Source organism: Somniosus microcephalus, unplaced genomic scaffold (assembly GCF_052327205.1).
Source record: "Somniosus microcephalus isolate GS21.2 unplaced genomic scaffold, FLI_Smic_1.0 scaffold552, whole genome shotgun sequence".
NCBI classification, from domain to species: Eukaryota; Metazoa; Chordata; class Chondrichthyes; order Squaliformes; family Somniosidae; genus Somniosus; species Somniosus microcephalus.
In genome coordinates this window covers 891-24,530 of record NW_028225739.1, presented here as the reverse complement: position 1 = coordinate 24,530, position 23,640 = coordinate 891, and the positions used below count along the sequence as shown (strand labels likewise).

The window sequence follows — 23,640 nt, the reverse complement described above, 5'->3', positions numbered from 1 at the left end:
GAAACTTGGAGTGGGAGGGGGAGGATCCAGTTGTCGTGGTCCATGTTGATAGCAACGACATAGATAGGACAAGGAAGGAGGTTCTGCTGCGGGAGTTTGAGCAGCTAGGGGCCAAATAAAAAAGCAGAACCACAAGGGTAATAATCTCTGGATTACTACCTGAGCCACGTGCAAATTTGGCTAGGGTAAATAAAATTAGAGAGTTAAATGCGTGGCTCAAAGACTGGTGTGGGATAAATGGGTTTTGCTTCCTGGGACACTGGCATCAGTACTGGGACAGGAGAGAGCTGTTCTGTTGGGACGGACTTCACTTGGCCAGTGCTGGGACTAGAGTCCTGGCGAATCGAATAACTGTGGCTGTAGAGAGGGCTTTAAACTAATTAGTGTGGGGGAGGTTTTAAGAGAGCGAAAAATAAAAATGTCAGCGGAGAAGGCAACAGAGCAAGGTAGCAGTGGGGGAATTAAAAACCAGAGCGTGTCAGGAAGGGACAGAATGTATAATGATAAAGGGGTAAAACCAAGAATAAATTGTCAGAAAACATATTTGAAAGTTCTTTATCTGAATGCACGCAGCATTCGTAACAAAATTGACGAGTTGACAGTGCAAATAACTACACATGGGTATGATCTGGTGGCCATTACGGAAACATGGCTGCAAGATAATCATGACTGGGAACTAAACATACAAGGGTATTTGACAATTAGGAAGGACAGACAGGAAGGAAAGGGAGGTGGAGTTGCTATGTTAATCAAGGATGGAATCACTGCAATAATCAGAAATGATATTGGGTCAAAGGATCAGGATAGTGAAACAGTTTGGGTGGAGATAAGGAATAATAAGGGGAAAAAGTCACTAGTGGGCGTAGTCTATAAGCCTCCTAACAGTTGCAACTCTGTTGGTCGGAGTATAAATCAGGAAATAGTTGGGGCTTGTAATAAGGGAACAGCTATAATCATGGGGGATTTTAACTTTCACATTGACTGGACTAACCAAATTAGGCATGGCAGCATTGAGGAAGAGTTCATAGAGTGTATTAGGGACGGGTTCCTTGAGCAGTATGTAACTGAACCAACCAGGGGGCAGGCAATCTTAGATCTGGTGCTGTGTAATGAGACAGGATTAATAAAAAATGTCCTAGTAAAAGGATCCCCTTGGAATGAGTGACCATAATATGGTTGAATTCCAAATTCAGTTTGAGGGTGAGAGAGTTGGATCTCAAACCAGCATACTAAGCTGAAATAAAGGAGACTATGAAGGTATGAGAGTAGAATTGACTAAAGTGGACTGGGAAAACAGATTAAAGTGTAAGACGGTACAAGAGCAGTGGTCTACATTCAAGGAGATATTTCACATCTTTCAAGATAAATATATTCCACTGAGGAAAAAGGGGAGTAAAAGAAAAGACAGCCATCCGTGGTTTAGTAAAGTAATAAAGGATAGTATTCGACTGAAAACAAGGGCATATAAAGTAGCCAAATCTAGTGGGAGGATAGAAGATTGGGAAGCATTTAAAAGCCAGCAAACAATAACAAAGATTAATTAAGAAAGGGAAGATAGATTATGAAAGTAAACTAGCAAAAATATAAAAACAGATAGCAAGAGTTTCTACAGCTATATAAAAAGAAAAAGGGTGGCTAAAGTGAATGTTGGTCCCTTAGAGGATGGGACCGGGAAACTAGTGGTGGGGAACATGGAGATGGCAAAGACGCTGAACAAATATTTTGTATCAGTCTTTACAGTAGAGGACACTAAAAATATCCCAACACTGGACAAACAGGGGGCAATGGGGGGGGGGGGGGGGGGAGGAGCTAAAGATGATTAAAATCACTAAGGAGATGGTACTCAGTAAAATAATGGGACTTAAGGCAGATAAATACCCTGGACCTGATGGCCTACATCCTAGGGTCTTGAGAGAAGTGGCGGTAGGGATTGTGGATGCATTGGTGATTATTTTCCAGAACTCCCTGGACTCAGGAAAGGTCCCGGCAGATTGGAAAACTGCTAATGTAACGCCCTTATTTAAGAAGGGAAGTAGACAAAAAGCTGGAAACTATAGACCAGTTAGCCTAACATCTGTGGTTGGCAAAATGTTGGAGTCCATTATTAAGGAAACAGTAACAGAGCATTTGGATAAACATAATTTAATAGGACAGAGTCAGCATGGTTTTATGAAGGGGAAGTCATGTTTGACAAATTTGCTCGAATTCTTTGAGGATGTAACAAACAGGGTGGATAAAGGGGAACCAGTGGATGTGGTGTATTTGGACTTCCAAAAGGCATTTGACAAGGTGCCACACAAAAGATTACTGATCAAGATAAAAAATCACGGGATTGGGGGTAATATACTGGCATGGGTGGAAGATTGGCTATCTAACAGAAAACAAAGAGTTGGGATAAATGGTTCGTTCTCGGGCTGGCAATCAGTAACTCGTGGTGTTCCGCAGGGGTCAGTGCTGGGACCCCAACTCTTTACAATCTATATTAACGATTTGGAGGAAGGGACCGAGTGCAACATATCCAAGTTTGCCGACGATACAAAGATGGGAGGGAAAGCAGTGAGTGAGGAGGACATTAAAAACCTGCAAAAGGACATAGACAGGCTAAGTGAGTGGGCAGAGATTTGGCAGATGGAATGTAATGTTGGAAAGTGTGAGGTTATGCACTTTGGCAGAAAAAAATCAAAGAGCAAGTTATTACCTAAATGGAGAGAAACTGCAAAGTGTTACAGTACAAAGGGATCTGGGGGTCCTGGTGCATGAAACACAAAAAGTTAGTATGCAGGTGCAGCAGGTGATCAGGAAGGCCAATGGAATCTTGGCTTTTATTGCAAGGGGGATGGAGTATAAAAACAGGGAAGTCTTGCTTCAGTTATACAGGGTATTGGTGAGGCCACACCTGGAATACTGCGTGCAGTTTTGGTTTCCATATTTAAGAAAAGATATACTTGCTCTCGAGGCGGTTCAGAGAAGGTTCACTCGGTTGATTCCGGAGATGAGGGGGTTGACGTATGAGGAAAGGTTGAGTAGGTTGGGCCTCTACTCATTGGAATTCAGAAGGATGAGAGGCGATCTTATCGAAACATATAAGACTGTGAGGGGGCTTGATCGGGTGGATGCGGGGAGGATGTTTCCACTGATGGGTGAGACTCGAACTAGGGGGCATAATCTTAGAATAAGGGGCTGCCCTTTCAAAACTGAGATGAGGAGAAACTTCTTCACTCAGAGGGTGGTGAATCTATGGAATTTGCTACCCCAGAGAGCTGTGGAAGCTGCTACATTAAATAAATTTAAAATGGAGATAGACAGTTTCCTAGCTGATAAGGGAATTAGGGGTTACGGGGAGAGGGCAGGGAAGTGTACGTGAGTCCAGATTCAGATCAGCCATGATCCTATTGAATGGCGGAGCAGGCCCGAGGGGCCGAATGGCCTACTCCTGCTCCTATCTTCTATGTTTCTATGTTTAATGGAATGGGCGGACACGTAGCAGATGAAATTTAACGCAGAAATGTGAAGTGATACATTTTGGTTGGAAGAACAAGGAGAGGAAATATAAACTAAAGGGTACAATCCTAAAGTGGGTGCAGGAACAGAGAGACCTGGGGGTATATGTGCACAAATCATTGAAGGTGGCAGGGCAGGTTGAGAAAGCAGTTAAAAAAGCATACGGGATCCTGGGCTTTATAAATAGAGGCAGAGAGTCCAAAAACAAGGAAGTGATGATGAACGTTTACGAAACACTGGTTCGGCCCCAACTGGAGTATTGTGTCCAATTCTGGGCACCGCACTTTAGGAAGGATGTGAAGGCTTTAGAGAGGGTGCAGAAAAGATTGACCAGAATGGTTGCAGGGATGAGGGACTTCAGTTACGTGGAGAGACTGGAGAAACTGGGGTTGTTCTCCTTAGAGCAGAGAAGGTTGAGAGGAGATTTGATGGAGGTGTTCAAAATCATGAGGGGTCTGGACAGAGTAGATAGAGAGAAACTCTTCCCCTTGGTGGAAGGGTCGCGAACCAGAGGACACAGATTTAAGGGGATTGGCAGAAGATCCAAAGGCGACATGAGGAAAAACTTTTTGACGCAGCGAGTGGTTAGGATCTGGAATGCACTGCCTGAGAGGGTGGTGGAGGCAGATTCAATCACCGCTTTCAAAAGGGAATTGGATAAGTGCCTGAAGGAAAACAATTTGCAGGGCTACGGGGAAAGGGCGGGGGAGTGGGACTAGCTGAGAGTCGGCACGGGCTCGACAGGCCTCCTTCTGTGCTGTAACCACTCTGATTCTATAGGAGCAGGAGTCGGCCATACGGCCCCTCGAGCCTGCTCCACCATTGAATAAGATCTTGGCTGATCTTTGACTTCAACACTTTCCCGCCCGATCCCCATATCCCTCGATTCCCCGAGAGCCCAAACACCTTTCGATCTCAGCCTTGAATATACTCATCGGTTGAGCCTCCACTGCCCTCTGGGGCAGAGAATTCCAAAGATTCACAACCCTCTGAGTGAAGAAATTCCTCCTCACCTCAGTCTTAAATGGCCGACCCCTTATCCTGAGACTGTGACCCCTGGTCCTGGACTCTCCAGAACTTCAGCCAGGCAAAGCCGCCATCAGTCACTGCAAGAACGGTTAAATGTTTAAAAATGAAACAACAACTTGTATCTGAGGATGTTCTTGCCATGGAAGGAGTGCAGCGAAGATTCACGAGACTGATACCTGGGATGGCAGGAATGACGTATGAGGAGAGATTGGGTCGATTGGGCTTGTACTCGCTGGAGTTCAGAAGAATGAGAGGGGATCTCATTGACATTTATAAAATTCTAACAGGACTACACAGACTAGATGCAGGAAGGATGTTCCCGATGGTCGGGGAGTCCAGAACCAGGGGTAATAGTCTAAGGATAAGGGGTAAGCCATTTAGGACTGAAATGAGGAGGAATTTCTTCACCCAGAGAGTGGTGAACCTGTGGAATTCTCTGCCACAGAGGGCGGTGGAGGCCAATTCATTAAATATATTCAAGAAAGAGTTGGATATATTTCTTAAGGCTAAAGGGATCACGGGATATGGGGAGAGGGCAGGGACAGGGTACTGAATTTGGATGATCAGCCATGATCTCATTGAATGGCGGAACAGGCTCGAGGGGCCGAATGGCCTACTCCTGCTCCTATCTTCCATGTTTCTATGTATTTATATAGCGCCTTTACTGTAGTAAAACGTCCCAAGGTGCTTCATAGGAGTATTATAAGACAAAAAAAATGACACCGAGCCACATAAGGAGAAATTAGGGCAGGTGACCAAAAGCTTGGTCAAAGAAGTAGGTTTTAAGGAGCGTCTCAACATAGAAACATAGAAGATAGGAGCAGCAGTAGGCCATTCGGCCCCTCGAGCCTGCTCCACCATTCAATGAGATCATGGCTGATCATCCAAATTCAGTACCCTGTCCCTGCCTTCTCCCCATATCCCTTGATCCCTTTAGCCTCAAGAAATATATCCAACTCTTTCTTGAATATATTTAATGAACTGGCCTCCTCCGCCCTCTGTGGCAGAGAATTCCACAGGTTCACCACTCTCTGGGTGAAGAAATTCCTCCTCATTTCAGTCCTAAATGGCTTACCCCTTATCCTTAGACTGTGACCCCTGGTTCTGGACTCCCCGACCATCGGGAACATCCTTCCAGCATCTAGTCTGTCCAGGCCTGACAGAATTTTATAGGTTTCGATGAGATCCCCTCTCAATCTTCTAAACTCCAGTGAGTATAAGCCCAATCGACACAATCTCTCCTCATACGTCATTCCTGCCATCCCAGGTATCAGCCTGGTGAATCTTCGCTGCACTCCTTCCATGGCAAGAACGTCCTTCCTCAGGTAAGGCGACCAAAACTGCACACAATACTCAAGGTGTGGTCTCACCAAGGCCCTGTACAACTACATAAGAACATAAGAAATAGGAGCAGGAGTAGGCCAATCGGCCCCTCGAGCCTGCTCCGCCATTTAATGAGATCATGGCTGATCTGATCCTAACCGCCAATCTACTATCACAGAACGATCTCCTGAATCTAACAGAATTAGACACACGAAATAGGAGCAGGATCAGGCTACATGGCCCCTGGGCCCGCTCCACTACCCACAGGGCCATGACCGATCCGAACCTAGACTCATGTCCAATTTCCTGCCCGCTCCCCATAACCCTTTATTCCCTTTACTTCTAGGAAACTGTCTATTTCTGTTTTAAATTTATGTAATGATGCAGCTTCTACAGCTTTTTGGGGCAGCATATTCCATGGACCTACCACCCTCTGAGTGAAGTAGTTCCTCCTCATCTCAGTTTTGAAAGAGCAGCCCCTTATTCTAAGACTATGCCCCCTAGTTCTAGTTTCACCCCTCATCGGGAACATCCTCCCCGCATCCACCCGATCCAACCCCTTCACAATCTTATATGTTTCAATAAGATCGCCTCTCATTCTTCTGAACTCCAATGAGTAGAGTCCCAATCTACTCAACCTCTCCTCATATGTCCATCCCCTCATCCCCGGGATTAACCGAGTGAACCTTCTTTGTACTGACCCGAGAGCAAGTATGTCTTTTCTTAAGTATGGACACCAAAACTGTATGCAGTATTCCAGGTGCGGTCTCACCAATACCTTGTACAACTGAAGCAATACCTCCCTATTTTTATATTCTATCCCCCTAGCAATGAAAGCCAACATTCCATTGGCCTTCTTAATCACTTGCTGCACCTGCATACTAGCCTTTTGAGTTTCGTGCACCAGGACCCCCAGATCCCTTTGTACTTCAGTACTTTCCAGTTTCTTGCCATTAAGATAATAACTTGCTCTACGATTTTTCCTGCCAAAGTGCATAACCTCACACTTTCCAGTATTGTATTCCATCTGCCAAATCTCTGCCCACTTACTTAGCCTGTCTATGTCCCCTTGCAGGTTTTTTATGTCCTCCTCACTCACTACTTTCCCTCCCATCTTAGTATCATCTGCAAACTTTGATATGTTACACTCGGTCCCCTCCTCCAAATCGTTAATATAGATTGTAAAGAGTTGGGGACCCAGCACTGACCCCTGTGGAACACCACTAGTTACTGATTGCCAGTCCGAGAATGAACCATTTATCCCAACTCTCTGCCTTCTGTTAGATAGCCAATCCTCTATCCATGCCAGAATATTACCCCCAATCCCGTGATTTTTTATCTTAAGCAATAATCTTTTGTGTGGCACCTTGTGAAATGCCTTTTGGAAGTCTAAATACACTACGTCCACTGGTTCCCCTTTATCCACCCTATATGTTACTTCCTCAAAGAACTCCAGCAAATTTGTCAAACATGACTTCCCCTTTATAAAACCATGCTGACTTTGTCCTATTAAATTATGATTATCCAAATGTCCTGTTACTGTCTCCTTAATAAATGGACTCCAAGTGTAGCAAGACATCCTTGTTCCTGTACTCGAACCCTCTTGCTACGAAGGCCAACATACCATTTGCCTTCTTAACCGCCTGCTGCACCTGCATGCTTACCTTCAGCGACTGGTGCACAAGAACACCCAGGTCTCTTTGCACTTCCCCTTCTCCCAATCTATTGCCATTCAAATAATAATCTGCCTTCCTGTTTTTGCCACCAAAGTGGATAACCTCACATTTATCCACATTATAGTGCATTTGCCATGTTTCTGCCCAATCACCCAACCTGTCCATATCGTACTGGAGTTTCACGACATCCTCCTCACAGCTTACCCTCCCACCCAGCTTTGTGTCGTCTGCAAATTTGGAGATATTACATCCAATTCCCTCGTCCAGATCATTAATATATAGTGTGAAGGAGGAAAGAGAGGTAGAGGGGCGGAGAGGTTTAGGCAGGGAATTCCAGAGTTTAGGGCCTAGGCAACAGAAGGCACGGCCACCAATGGTTGAGCGATTATAATCAGGGATGCGCAAGAGGGCAGAATTGGAGGAGCGCAGATATCTCAGGGGGGTTGTGGGGCTGCAGGAGATTACAGAGATGGGGAGGGGCGAGGCCATGGAGTGATTTGAAAACAAGGATCAGAATTTTACTTATATGTTTATGCTACCGAGAACATTATGTAGAAGAAAGGTTTAAAAGTAATGCATAACATTTTTCTTTTAAAAGAAAGGGGATGTAACATTTGCATATTGAATTATCATTGGCCCGCAGGCATCTGTAAAGAATACGTATTATATTCACGTGATCACATGCTGAGTTGTCATTGGCCTGCAGGCATCTGTAAGGACTACTATTGTTTTGAAGACCCAGGCTAGGGTTCCTAATGCCAGGCTTTTCCCCACTGGTGCTGCTATGAGTAAGATTACAGATTAAAGAGCTACACTGTAATACTCCATTGTCCTGCAATTTATTATTTTTATACAACGTGTGTAAAACAAAACAAGGCACTGCCCCTTTAAATACCTGGGGGGGCACCCATTCCCCTTTAAATGGCCAAGCAATTGTTTTTTTGGAAAAGGGGCCGCAGTCCCCTTTGACTCACCCCCTCCCCCACCACAAATACTCACAAGAGAGAGAGAGAGAGAGAGGAGGACGAATGCTGGTCTTTGTCCCTTTAAAAGTGGCTGCCCACCAAAATGTTCACAGCACCAGGGCTCTGTTCTGGATAAAAGTCGAAAAGAGAAAAGGTTCACTTATTTTTAAATGAATGCAGTTGATGAATAGCCTTACAATAAAGGTAATGCAAAGGAATAAACGCTCACAAGCTTGTTTTTTTTCCACCCCCTCCTCCCCTTCCCTTTAACAGCTCCTGCAGACAATGAAAGCAGGAAAGCGGCCTGCAGCCCACCGAGGTCCCGCCCCCCTCCCTCCCGCGCCGCCATTGGTTGGAGGACCGTCAGCCCGACCGGTCCTCCCAGCGTTTTCCGCGCTCCTGATTGGCGGGCGCCTCGCGTCAATCAAAACACCCTTCCGATTACGCAGTGACGCCAGCACGCAACGCCCAGGGGTTGGTTGGATCGGCGCACGCCACCGCAAGGTAAAAAAAGACACCCCACATAAATGAGGAAAAACAAAAATAATAATCGCACTTTAGAGGGGAGGAGGTTGGGGGAATTAATAAGTGTTTTCAATTTGTTTCGCAAAAAAAAAATTTGAAAAGCTTCCCAACGGTGCGAGGCGGGCTGCGCATGCGTTCCAGCCAGCCTTTCATTCCCCCACGTGGGCCGCGCCGGCCACGCCCACTTGCCTTCCCCTGCACCAATCACAGCGCGGGTAGGCGCTTCTATCAATCGTCACCTGTCAATCACCCACCCTTCCCCCTCGTGGTGTCGATTGACAGCGGTGTCAGCCAATGAGGTGCAGGAAGGGGCGGGACCAGGGCCAGGACTGACAGCAAGCCTGAACTAACTCAATTAAATACCTGCATGCAGCCAAAAAAAAACATTTATTTACTCAGCCAAAAAACAGCAAAGCAAATGAGGTTTGCTGAGTCAGCAAAGTCTATTTTAGAAACATAGAAACATAGAGGATAGGAGCAGGAGTCGGCCATTCGGCCCCTCGAGTCTGCTCCGCCATTCAATGCGATCATGGCTGATCATCCAAATTCAGTACCCGGTCCCTGCCTTCTCTCCATATCCCTTGATCCCTTTAGCCTTAAGAAATATATCCAACTCCTTCTTGACTATATTTAATGAATTGACCTCCACTGCCTTCTGTGGTAGAGAATTCCACAGGTTCACCGCTCTCTGGGTGAAGAAATTCCTCCTCATCTCTGTCCTAAATGGCTTACCCCTTATCCTTAGACTGTGACCCCTGGTTCCTGTGGCCGCAGACGTGACTCCAGGATGGTTTGTTGCCTCCCTGGTGCCAGGGTCAAGGATGTCACTGAACGGCTGCAGGGCATTCTGAAGGGGGAGGGTGAACAGTCAGAGGTTGTGGTTCACATTGGGACCAACGCCATGGGTAGGAAGAGGGATGAGGTCCTGCAGCAAGAATTTAGGGAGCTAGGTAGCAGATTAAAGAGCAGGACCTCAAAGGTTGTAATCTCTGGATTACTCCCGGTGCCACGTGCTAGTGAATATAGGAATAGGAGGATAGAGCAGATGAATGCGTGGCTAAAGAGTTGGTGCAGGAGGGAGGGCTTTAGTTTCCTGGATCACTGGGCCTGCTTCTGGGGAAGGTGGGACTTGTGCAAGTCGGACGGGTTGCATCTGAACCAGAACGGGACAAATATCCTTGCGGGGAGGTTTGCTAGCACTGTTGCGGGGGGTTTAAACTAACTTGGCAGGGGGATGGGATACAGATTGGAGCTATAATAGGGGGTGATGTACAGCCAAATATAGAGGAAAAAACAAGTCAGCTTGGAAGGCAGAGCAAATATGTAACGGCACAAGGGAGTAGGGCAAGGCTGGATGGCACTTATTTTAATGCAAGGAGTCTTGCGAATAAGTTGGATGAACTGAAGGTGTTGATGAACACATGGGAGTATGATATTGTTGCTATCACTGAGACATGGTTGAGGGAGGGGCAGGACTGGCAGCTCAATATTCCGGGGTATAGAATCTTCAGGCGAGACAGAGGGGGGAGTAAAAGAGGAGGGGGTGTCGCAATATTAATTAAGGAGTCAATTACTGCTGTAAGGAGGGATGATATATTAACAGGTTCCTCTAATGAGGCCATATGGGTAGAACTTAAAAACAAAAAGGGGGCAAGCACTTTGCTGGGAGTGTACGATAGGCCCCCAAACAGTCAGGGGGAGATAGAGGAACAGATATGTAGGCAAATCTCAGAGAAGTGTGCAAATAATAGGGTAATAATAGTGGGGGATTTCAACTTCCCCAATATTAACTGGGATAGTCAGAGTGTGAAAGGCTTAGAGGGTGCGGAATTCTTAAAGTGCATCCAGGAGAGCTTTTTGAGCCAGCATGTAGAAAGTCCTACAAGAGAGGGGGCGGTACTGGACCTAATTCTAGGGAATGTGGCCGGGCAAGTGGTAGAAGTGTTAGTAGGTGAGCACTTTGGTGACAGTGACCATAATTCAGTGAGATTTAAGGTAGTCATGGAAAAGATCAAAGATGGACCGGAAATAAAGGTTCTAAATTGGGGGAAGGACGATTTTAATATGATAAGGCAGGATCTGGTCAAAGTGGACTGGGATCAGCTACTTGTAGGAAAATCCACATCAGAGCAATGGGAATCTTTCAGAAAGGAAATAGAGAGAGTACAATGGCAACATGTTCCCGTAAAGGTCAAGGGTGGGACCAACAAGCACAGGGAACCTTGGATGTCAAGGGGTATACGATAATGGTTTAGGAAAAAAAGGGAGGCTTTTGGCAGATACAATGGACTAAAAACAGTGGAAGCCCTAGAGGAGTATAGGAAGTGCAGGGGGTACTTAAAACAGAAATTAGGAGAGCGAAGAGGGGCCATGAAATAACACTGGCGGGCAAAATAAAGGAAAATCCCAAGGTGTTTTATAAGTATATTAAGGGCAAGAGGATAACCAGGGAAAGAGTAGGGCTCATTAGGGACCAAAGTGGCAATCTGTGTGTAGAGCTGGAAGATGTGGGTGAGGTTTTAAATGAATATTTTGCATCTGTGTTCACTATAGAGAAGGACGATGCAGTCATAGAAATCAGGCAGGGAGATTGTGATATACTTGAACAAATTAGTATTGAGAGGGAGGAGGTACTAGCGGTTTTAGCGTGCTTAAAAGTGGATAAATCCCCAGGCCCAGATGAGATGTATCCCAGGCTGCTGTGTTAGGCAAGGGAGGAGATTGCAGGGGCTCTGACACAAATTTTCAGAACCTCTCTGGCCACAGTGGAGGTGCCAGAGGACTGGAGAACAGCTAACTTAGTACCATTATTCAAGAAGGGTAGTAGTAGGGATAAACCAGGGAATTACAGGCCAGTGAGCTGAACATCAGTGGTCGGGAAATTATTGCAAAAAAATTCTGAGGGACAGAATTAGTCTCCACTTAGAGAGGCAAGGATTAATCAAGGATAGTCAGCATGGCTTTGTCAGGGGGAGATCATGTCTAACCAATTTGATTGAATTTTGAGAGGGGGTGACTAGGTGTGTGGCTGAGGGTAGTCCAGTTGATGTGGTCTACATGGACTTCAGTAAGGCTATTGACAAAGTCCCACATGGGAGATTGGTCAAGAAGGTAAGAACCCATGGGATCCAGGGCAATTTGGCACATTGGATCCAAAATTGGCTTAGTGGCAGGAGGTAGTTTGTTTTTGTGACTGGAAGCCTGTGTCCAGTGGTGTACCACAGGGATCGGTGCTTGGTCCTTTGCTGTTTGTAGTGTACATTAATGATTTAGATATCAATGTAGGAGGTATGATCAGTAAGTTCGCAGATGACACGAAAATTGGTGGAGTGGTAAATAGTGAGGAGGGAAGCCTCAGGCTACAGGACGATATAGATGGGTTGGTCAGATGGGCAGAACAGTGGCAAATGGAATTTAACCCTGAAAAGTGTGAGGTGATGCATTTTGGGAGGACTAACAAGGCAAGGGAATACACAATGAATGGTAAGACCCTAGGAAGGACAGAGGATCAGAGGGACCTTGGTGTGCATGTACATAGATCCCTGAGGGCAGCAGGACAGGTAGATAAGGTGGTTAAAAAGGCATATGGTATACTTACCTTCATTAGCCGAGGCATAGAATATAAGAGCAGGGAAGTTATGATGGTGTACAAAACGCTAGTTAGGCCACAGCTGGAATACTGTGTGCAGTTCTGGTCGCCACACTATAGGAAGGATGTGATTGCATTGGAGAGGGTGCAGAGGAGATTCACCAGGATGTTACCTGGGCTGGAGCGCTTCAGCTATGAAGAGAGACTGGACAGGCTGGGGTTGTTTTCCTCAGAGCAGAGAAGGCTGAGGGGGGACCTGATTGAGGTGTACAAAATTATGAGGGGCATAGATAGGGTAGATAGAAAGGAACTTTTCCCCTTAGTAGAGGGGTCAATAACCAGGGGACATAGTTTCAAGGTAAGGGGCAGGAGGTTTAGAGGGGATTTGAGGAAAAACTTTTTCACCCAGAGGGTGGTTGGAATCTGGAACTCACTGCCTGAAAGGGTGGTAGAGGCAGGAACCCTCACAACATTCAAGAAGCATTTAGATGAGCACTTGAAACGCCATAGCATACAAGGCTACGGACCAAGTGCTGGAAAATGGGATTAGAATAGACAGGGCTTGATGGCCAGCGCAGACACGATGGGCCGAAGGGCCTCTTTCTGTGCTGTATAACTCTATGACTCTAACTCTGAGCCGAAGTTCCTCGAGTTGCAGACACTTCTGGTCGCCACACTTTAGGAAGGATGTGAAGGCCCTTGAGAGGGTGCAGAGGAGATTCACCAGAATGGTTCCGGGGATGGGGGATCTTAGCTACAAGGACAGGTTGGAGAAGCTGGATTTGTTTTCATTAGAGCAAAGGAGGTTGAGGTGTGATTTGACAGAGACGTACAGGATTATGACGGGTTTGGATAGGCTAGACGGTGAAAGGCTGTTCCCACTAGTTGATGGTACAAGGACTAGGGGACACAGATTTAAGGTTTTGGGCAACAGATACAGAGGGAAAACTCCAGTGAGGACCTGGAACTCACTGCCGACGGAAGTGGTGGAAGCGGAGACACTTGAGGGAAATAAACTTGCAGGGCTACAGGGATAGAGCGGGGGAATGGGACTGACTGGATTGCTCTACAGAGAGCTGGGACGGAGTCAATGGGCCGAATGGCCTCCTTCTGTGCCTCTATGACTCTATGTGGTTGCTGTGGATCACACTGGGGTCCACCAGCTCCCACATGCTACAGCTGCAACACATCACCTGCCCCGCCATCTCTATTGTATTTTATTTAACTAATTAGGTTTTCAAGTTTTGAAATACCCAATTGTCTATTAATAGTTTTTAATCTAGGTAATAACCTTGTTTAATTTATTACATTTAGTTATACGCTTTAGATCTTTACTGTAACTTAGCCTAATTAAACCCTAGTTGTTTATATTTTTTCACGTATCAAGCAGCACCTCTTACCCCCACCTCATCGAATTCGCTCACTCACCCAATTCCCGAGTTAAGTACTCTGTAGAAGCAGTACTCCGTAGAACTGGACTCCGTGCTACTTACCTCCCAAACATTTCTCCTTCCGCACTCAAAAGGCCGATGAATTTCAGGTCCTGATGAATGGAGTGACTCTCTGAGATCTTGATGTGAAGTTTGGTTTGAGTTTCCCCGTCTGTCAATCCTGCCCTTCTCACAGCCTGTGAAAGGAGTTTACAAAAGCCATCACTGAGAGTCCAGGACAGAAATTGACAACATTCTCTCCTCCTGCTCCCTGGCCCAAGGGGGCCGCGCATGCGCCCCGCTGCACACTCGGCCTCTCAAGATGGCGGCCGTTGAGCTGGGCCTGTCACCGGGAGAAAGACCCGCAGCCACCGCCCCGCTCGGGGCAAACGCGGGACCCGTAAGTTCTTATTCGGGGGCTTGAGGCCTACACCGGGTGTTTATAAAGCCTCTGATGCACTATCAATTGCTACAAAAGACTGGAAGTTGAGAAAGTAACAGACAGGCTTTTATTACCAAAGAACAGAGCATGCCTCTTGTGGTTGCCTGGTATCCAAAAGGGCCGGGAGCTGCCGAGCAGCCACCTTTATACCCAGCCATGAGGGTGGAGCCAGGGGCGGAGTCAGCTGAGGCATGCACAGACAAGTACAACAATATGCAAGAGTGAACAACAGTACTAACAGTGAACAACAGTACTAACAACAGTGGTGAACAACAATACTAACAACAGTGGTTTACCACAGCCTCCCCGCTGGTTCCATTGCTCCCCTGCGCCCCTCCGCCTCCCCACTCCGGAATCTTCTCTCCGCCTTCCGCCGCCATCACCCGACTGGCGGCATTGACTGCGCACGCGCGGGACCCGCCCTGCCCCCACGCCGCGCCTGCACACCAGACCCCTGCAGCATTGATAGGGCCTATTCTACCCCGGGGAGCGTTCTGGGTAACAGCCACCGCCATTGTCTTGGCCGGCTGAGGAGTGCAGAGATACATTTAGAGCAAGCAATAGGAGGAGGAGGATGAGAAAATCAATGAAAGTTGATTCCTGTGATTTCAGACACCGGATTGAGCCGCGCGGCGCCCATTGGAGCAATGCTCGGATACACTCAGCGCATGGCGACTAGCGCAATTTTAGAAGCATAGAAACATAGAAGATAGGAGCAGGAGTAGGCCATTTGGCCCCTCGAGCCTGCTCCACCATTCAATGAGATCATGGCTGATCATCCAAACTCAGTACCCTGTCCCTGCCTTCTCCCCATATTCCTTGATCCCGTTAGCCTTAAGAAATATATGTAACTCCTTCTTGATCCTTCTTCATGAGTTGGGTAGGATTGATTGGGGAATGTCACTCAAAGGGTTGACGGTGGATAGGCAATGGCAAACATTCAAAGATCGCATGGATGAACTACAGAATTTGTTCATCCCAGTTTGGCATAAAATTAAAACAAAAAAGGTGACTCAACCATGGCTAACAAGGGAAATTAGAGATAGCATAAGATCCAAGGAGAGGACATATAAATTGGCCAGAAAATGCAGTAAACCTGAGGATTGGGAGCAGTTTAGGATTCAACAAAGGAGGACAAAGGGATTAATTAAGAGGGGGGAAAGAGAGAATGAGCGTAAGCTTGCAGGGAACATAAAAACTGACTGTAAAAGCTTTTATAGATATGTGAAGAGAAAAAGATTGGTGAAGTCAAGCGTAGGTCCCTTGCAGTCAGAATCAGGGGAATTTATAATGGGGAACAAAGAAATGGCTGACCAATTAAATACATACTTTGGTTCTGTCTTCACAAAGGAGGACACAAATAACCTCCCAGAGATGTCGGGGAACATAGTTCCTCCCTTTCATTAAACCCTGATAGAAATCAGTATTTCGAGGGAAATGCTGTTAGAGAAATTGACGGGATTGAAGGCCGATAAATCCCCAGGGCCTGATAATCTACATCCTAGGGTACTTAAGGAAGTGGCCCCAGAAATAGTAGATGCATTGCTGGCCATCTTCCAAAATTCAATAGACTCTGGAACAGTACCATGGATTGGAGGGTAGCTAATGTTACCCCACTGTTCAAAAAAGGTGGTAGAGAGAAAACGGGAAATTATAGACCGGTAAGCCTGACATCGGTAGTGGGGAAAATGCTAGAGTCCATTATAAAAGATGTAATAGCAGAGCACTTGGAAAACAGTGACTGGATCGGACAAAGTCAACATGGATTTACAAAAGGTAAATCGTGCTTGACTAATCTACTGGAATTTTTTGAGGATGTAACTGGTAAAATAAATAAGGGAGGACCAGTGGATGTGGTGTATTTTGACTTTCAGAAGGCTTTCGATAAGGTCCCGCATAAGAGATTAGCGTGTAAAGTTAAGGCACATGGGATTGGGGGCAAGGTATTGACTTGGATAGAGAACTGGTTGGCAGACAGGAAGCAAAGAGTTGGAATAAACGGGTCTTTTTCCGAGTGGCAGGCAGTGACTAGTGGGGTACCGCAGGGATCGGTCCTTGGACCCCAGCTATTCACAATATATATTAATGATCTAGACAAGGGAACTAGATGTAAGAAGGCAAATGGTATGTTGGCCTTCGTAGCGAGAGGGTTTGAGTACAGGAACAAGGATGTCTCGCTGCAGCTGTACAGGGCCTTGGTGAGACCACATCTTGAGTATTGTGTGCAGTTTTGATCACCTTATCTGAGGAAGGATGTTCTTGCCATGGAGGGAGTGCAGCGAAGATTCACCAGGCTGATACCTGGGATGGCAGAAATGACGTATGAGGAGAGATTGCGTCGATTGGGCTTGTACTCGCTGGAGTTCAGAAGAATGAGAGGGGATCTCATTGAAGCTTATAAAATTCTAACAGGACTAGACAGACTAGATGCAGGAAGGATGTTCCCGATGGTCGGGGAGTCCAGAACCAGGGGTCACAGTCTAAGGATAAGGGGTAAGCCATTTAGGACAGAGATGAGGAGGAATTTCTTCACCCAGAGAGTGGTGAACCTGTGGAATTCTCTACCACAGAAGGCAGTGGAGGCCAATTCATTAAATATATTCAAGAAGGAGTTGGATATATTTCTTAAGGCTAAAGGGATCAAGGGATATGGGGAGAAGGCAGGGACAGGGTACTGAATTTGGATGATCAGCCATGGTCTCATTGAATGGCGGAGCAGGCTCGAGGGGCCGAATGGCCTACTCCTGCTCCTATCTTCTATGTTTCTGTGAACCCCAGGACCAGGCCCCTATGGGGAATAGGTATGCAGATCTAGGCGCAAAACTAGCTGCAGAAGAAATGCAACCAGAGGACACGTTCAAAAACTAAATAAATATGGTCATGATAGTCAGTGGGGTACAGGAAGTGAATATAATGGAGCTACAAGAAAATACTAGTAAAGAGGCAAAGGAGAAATGGAGACAAGCTGGCGCGCAATTACAAGATGGAATTTGGAAATGGGGCCCACGTAACCAGGTGGTGGCACCGGAATGTTGTAGACAACAACTGATGGCGCTATACCATGGTGTAACACATACTGGCAGAAGTAACATGTTGCACCTACTGTGAGAGTACTGGTGGTGGCCAAAGATAGGTCGGGAAGTAGCGAAATATTGCCACCGCTGTATAATATGCGCAAGAATAATGTAGGACAGAGATGTCGAGTTAGAGTAGCAAACCAACCCAGGCCCCAAGGACCCTGGGAAAACTTACAAACTGACTTTACCGGCCCCTTAGCGCAGGACCGGGGGAAGAAATATTGCCTGGTAATAATTGACCAATTTACCAGGTGGGTGGAAGCCTTTGCCACCCGAGACTGCTCTGCAAAAACAGTTGCACTAATATTGGCTACCGAGGTTATACCCCGTTGGGGAGTGCCTCTGCAAATTGACTCAGACAACGGCACTCATTTCACCGGCAAAATAATGAAAGAAATCTGTAAGCTGCTACATGTGACACAAAAATATCACATACCATATCACCCCCAGAGCTCGGGGATGGTAGAAAGAATGAATAGGACACTGAAAAACGTGCTGACAAAAGCCACCCAAGAAACAGGGAAGGGATGGTCGGAATTATTACCCAGCATACTAATGAGGCTGTGAGCCACCCCAGGACGAACGACCGGACTGACCCCCTATGAATTAATGACAGGACGAGCTATGAGACTACCAGAGGATTTGGCTGGAGGGGTGGGAGAACCAGGACCAGTACAAGATAGATTAAGGCGATACTTAGTACAACTAAATCAGGAGGCACAAGCACTAAATAAAGAAGTAAGGAACCAACAACAGATTAAAGATCTAGAAAGGCAGAATGCTGGACTTAAACCAGACGAGTTGCCCAGAATAGGTCAACAAGTAATGACGCAAGTTATCGGAAGAAAGGGAATGGGGCCCGTTGGATGGGGTCATGTACTGTATTAATGACAAGTGATACGTGTGTTTGTCTACAGGAACCGATGGGTATGCGATGGAAGCAATGGACCCAGGTGAAACCATTTAACACTAAAGACCCCCATTCTACCCTCTCCTCCAGGGGAAAGAGCTCGGAAGACGACCAGACCTCTGTTTAAATTACAGATAAACATGGATCCAGTCGACCCTTTATATCAGAGGGTCCGTCTCGGGGAGAAGGAGCTCTCCTGGTTTACCCTTACACCTGAGAACTCATTTTTAATGTGGAAGCAAGTCATCCTCGGTTCCGAGGGACTGCCTAAGAAGAAAGGAGAAGATATAATTGGAGTAAGACTTCTTTACTCCTGTACTCAAATCCTCTTGTAATGAAGGCCAGCATACCATTTGTCTTCTTAACTGCCTTTCACGACCACCGGACGTCCCAAAGCGCTTTACAGCCAATGAAGTACTTTTGAAGTGTAGTCACTGTTGTAATGTGGGAAACGCGGCAGCCAATTTGTGCACAGCAAGCTCCCACAAACAGCAGTGTGATAATGACCAGATAATCTGTTTTATCGTCATGTTGATTGAGGGATAAATATTGGGCTGAAAACACCGGGGATAACTTCTTCGAAATAGCACCACAGGATCTTTTACATCCACCTGAGGGGGCAGACGGGGGCCTCGGTTTAACGTCTCATCCATAGGATGGCGCCTCCGACACTGCAGCGCTCCTTCATTACTGCCCCTCCGACAGTGCGGCTCTCCCGCTGTACTGCCCCTCCGACAGTGCAGCGCTCCCTCAGCACTGCCCCTCCGATGGAGCAGCGCTCCCTCAGTACTGCCCCTCCGACAGTGCGGAGCGGGACTTGAACCCACAACCTTCTGACTCTGCTATCCACTGAGCCACAGCTGACTCCAGTCTTTTACACAGTTTCATCATAACTTTCTTGCTTTTGCACTCTACCCCTCTCCTAAAGCAGGGGAGTTATGATGAATTGTTAAACAGTTTTTTTTGCAGAGTGACCAAGGCTGTGTGTAGGAAACAATTTTGCATTTGAAAGAAGCTTGTATTGTGAAGCTTGTGCCCCTTTGCCAGGCCCGCTGCCTGCGGCCCCTCTCCCAGATTCCAGCCCCAGCTCTGTGCTGACTGAGCTGCTCTCACCTGGGGACAGCGCGTCACAATCGGCCCCAGCGCACCTGAGCTGGAGAGGAGGCCCCGCCCCCTTGCCGCGCCGCCATTGGTTGGAGGACCAGGCGGCCCAGTTCAGTCCTCCCACCTCAGCCCTCATCCTATTGGTCAGAGCTCCCGTCAGTCACAGGCCGGGCCGGCCTCCATCCACCTGATTGGGCCTCTTCCTCTGATGCCATCACAATCGGGCCCCAGCCCACCAGAAATAACTGGCAGTTAGAAAGATTAACTGTAATCATCTGACATTATTCTCTGACTATATAAGCTGTGACTTTATGCATCTCTCCACTTCACCTGACGAAGGAGCAGCGCTCCGAAAGCTTGTGATTTCAAATAAAACTGTTGGACTATAACCTGGTGTTGTGTGACTTCTTACAATCCTTTACTAGGACATTTTTTTATTAATCCTGTCTCATTACACAGGACCAGATCTAGGATTGCCTGCCCCCTGGTTGGTTCGGTAACATACTGCTCAAGGAACCCATCCCTAATGCACTCTATGAACTCTTCCTCAAGGCTGCCCTGCTCAATTTGATTTGTCCAGTCAATATGAAAGTTAAAATCTCCCATGATTATAGCTGTTCCCTTATTACAAGCCCCAACTATTTCCTGATTTATACTCCGACCAATAGAGTTGCAACTGTTAGGAGGCCTAAAGACTATGCCCACTAGTGACTTTTTCCCCTTATTATTCCTTATTTCCACCCAAACCGTTTCACTATCCTGATCCTTTGACCCAATATCATTTCTCACTATTGCAGTGATTCCATCCTTTATTAACACAGCCACCCCACCTCCTTTTCCTTCCTGTCTGTCCTTCCTAATAGTCAAATACCCCTGGATGTTTAGTTCCCAGTCATGGTCACCCTGCAGCCATGTCTCCGCAATGGCCACCAGATCATACCCATGTGTAGTTATTTGTACCGTCAACTCGTCTATTTTGTTACAAAAGCTGCGTGCATTCAGATAAAGAACTTTTAAGTATGTTTTGTGACAATTTATTCCTGCTTTTACCCCCTTTACTACTTTACCTTTATCTTTATATATTCTGTCCCTTCCTGACACGCTCTGGTTTTTAATTCCCCCACTGCTACCTTGCTCTATTGCCTTCTCCGCTGACATTTTTATTTTTCGCTCTCTTGAAACCACCCCCCCCCCACTAATTAGTTTAAAGCCCTCTCTACAGCCCTAGTTATTCGATTCGCCAGGATTCTAGTCCCAGCACTGGCCAAGTGAAGCCCGTCCCAATGGAACAGCACTCTCCTGTCCCAGTACTGGTGCCAGTGTCCCAAGAAGCAAAACCCATTTCTCCCACACCAGTCTTTGAGCCACGCATTTAACTCTCTGATTTTATTTACCCTAGCCAAATTTGCTCCCGAGGGCAGGTACATAAGAACATAAGAAGTAGGAGCAGGAGTAGGCTATACGGCCCCTCGGGCCTGCTCCGCCATTCAATAGGATCATGGCTGATCCGAATCTAGACTCACGTCCACTTCCCTGCCCTCTCCCCGTAACCCCTAATTCCCTTATCTGCTAGGAAACTGTCTATCTCCATTTTAAATGTATTTAATGTCGCAGCTTCCGCAGCTCTCTGGGGTAGCAAATTCCATAGATTTACTACCCTCTGAGTGAAGAAGTTTCTCCTCATCTCAGTTTGGAAAGGGCAGCCCCTTAATCTTAGATTATGCCCCCTAGTTCTAGTCTCACCCATCAGTGGAAACATCCTCACCGCATCCACCCGATCAAGCCCCCTCACAATCTTATATGTTTCGATAAGATCGCCTCTCATTCTTCTGAACTCCAATGAGTAGAGTCCCAAACTACTCAACCTTTCCTAGAGAACAAACAATAAAAATGACAACAGAGAAGGTCATAGGCTTAGGTAGCAGTGGGGAAATTAAAAACCAGAGCGTGTCAGGAAGGGGCAGAAGGTATGGAGTAAAAGGTAAAATAATAAAAAGGGCAAAAGCAGGAACTAAGTGTCACAAAACACATTTGAAAGTTCTCTATCTGAATGCACGTAGCATTCGTAACAAAATAGACGAGTTAAAGGCACAAATAGCTACATATGGGTATGATCTTGTGGCCATTACAGAAACATGGCTGCAGGGTGACAATGCCTGGGAATTAAACATACCAGGTTATTTAACAATCAGGAAGGACAGGCAGGAAGGAAGGGGAGGTGGGGTGGCTATGTTAATAAAGGAAGGAATCACTGTAATACAGAGAAATGATATTGGGTCAAAAGATCAGGATAATGAAACAGTTTGGGTGGAGATAAGGAATAATAAGGGGAAAAAAACACTAGTGGGCGTAGTCTATAGGCCTCCGAACAGTCGCAACTCAGTTGGACGGAGTATCAATCAGGAAATAGTTGAGGCTTGTAATAAGGGAACATCTATAATTATGGGGGATTTTAACCATCATATTAATTGGACAAATCAAATTGGGCAGGGCTGCCTTGAGGATGAGTTCATTGAGTGTATTAGGGATGGGTTTCTTGAGCAGTATGTAACTGAACCGACCAGGGGGCAAGCAACCTTAGATCTGGTCCTGTGTAACAAGACAGGATTAATTAAAAATGTCCTAGTAAAGGATCCCCTTGGAATGAGTGACCATAACATGGTTGAATTCCATATTCAATTAGAGGGTGAGAAGGTTGTATCTCAAACAAGCGTGCTAAGCTTGAATAAAGGAGACTATGAAGGTATGAGAGCGGAATTGAGTAAAGTGGATTGGGAAAATAGATTAAAGGGTAAGACGGTACATGATCAGTGGTGTACATTTAAGGAGTTATTTTACAACTTCCAAAAAAAGTATATTCCACTGAGAAAAAAAGGGTGTAAAAGAAAAGACAGCCATCCGTGGCTAAGTAAAGAAATTAAGGATAGTATTCGACTAAAAACAAGGGCATATAAGGTAGCCAAATCTAGTGGGAGGATAGAGGATTGGGAAAACTTTAAAAGACAGCAAAAAATAACAAAAAGATTGATTAAGAAAGGGAAGATAGATTATGAAAGTAAATTAGCAAAAAATATAAAGACAGATAGTAAGAGTTTTTATAGTTATATAAAAAGAAAAAGGGTGGCTAAAGTAAATGTTGGTCCCTTAGAGGATGAGACCGGGAAATTAATGGTGGGAAATATGGAGATGGCAAAAACACTGAATGAATATTTTGTATCAGTCTTTACAGTAGAGGACACCAAGAATATCCCAACACTGGACAAGCAGGGGGCTATAGGGGGGGCGGAGCTAAATACGATCAAAATCACTAAGGAAGTGGTACTCGGTAAAATAATGGGACTCAAGGCGGATAAATCGCCTGGACCTGATGGCTTACATCCTAGGGTCTTGAGGGAAGTGGCGGTAGGGATTGTGGATGCATTGGTAATAATCTTCCAAAACTCCCTGGACTCAGCAAAGGTCCCGGCAGACTGGAAAACTGCAAATGTAACACCCTTATTTAAAAAGGGCAGTAGACAGAAGGCTGGAAACTATAGACCGGTTAGCCTAACATCTGTGGTAGGTAAAATTTTGGAGTCCATTATTAAGGAGACAGTAACAGGACATTTGGATAATCATAATTTAATAAGACAAAGTCAGCATGGTTTTATGAAGGGGAAGTCATGTTTGACAAATTTGCTGGAGTTCCTTGAGGAAGTAACATATAGGGTGGATAAAGGTGAACCAGTGGACGTAGTGTATTTAGACTTCCAAAAGGCATTTGACAAGGTGCCGCACAAAAGATTATTGCTTAAGATAAAAAATCACGGGATTGGGGGTAATATTCTGGCATGGATAGAGGATTGGCTATCTAACAGAAGGCAGAGAGTTGGGATAAATGGTTCATTCTCAGACTGGCAATCAGTAGCCAGTGGTGTTCCGCAGGGGTCAGTGCTGGGTCCCCAACTCTTTACAATCTATATTAACGATTTGGAGGAGGGGACCGAGTGTAACACATCAAAGTTTGCAGATGATACTAAGATGGGAGGGAAAGTAGTGAGTGAGGAGGACATAAAAAACCTGCAAGGGG

The 23,640-nt window shown here is 46.1% G+C and overlaps 1 protein-coding gene across 1 annotated transcript in view; it reads right to left on the bottom strand.

The window, feature by feature from the left end:
- Nucleotides 1-14,740, bottom strand: part of LOC147081480 (uncharacterized) — a 35,697-nt gene extending 20,957 nt beyond the window's left edge. The window contains exons 1-2 of the mRNA XM_085980793.1: nucleotides 14,102-14,740; nucleotides 8,529-8,622 (exon numbers count right to left, since the gene is read on the bottom strand). The gene's annotated coding sequence lies outside the window, so the exon portion shown is untranslated. The remainder of the gene's footprint in view (nucleotides 1-8,528; nucleotides 8,623-14,101) is intronic.
- Between the last annotated feature and the right edge of the window lie 8,900 nt (nucleotides 14,741-23,640).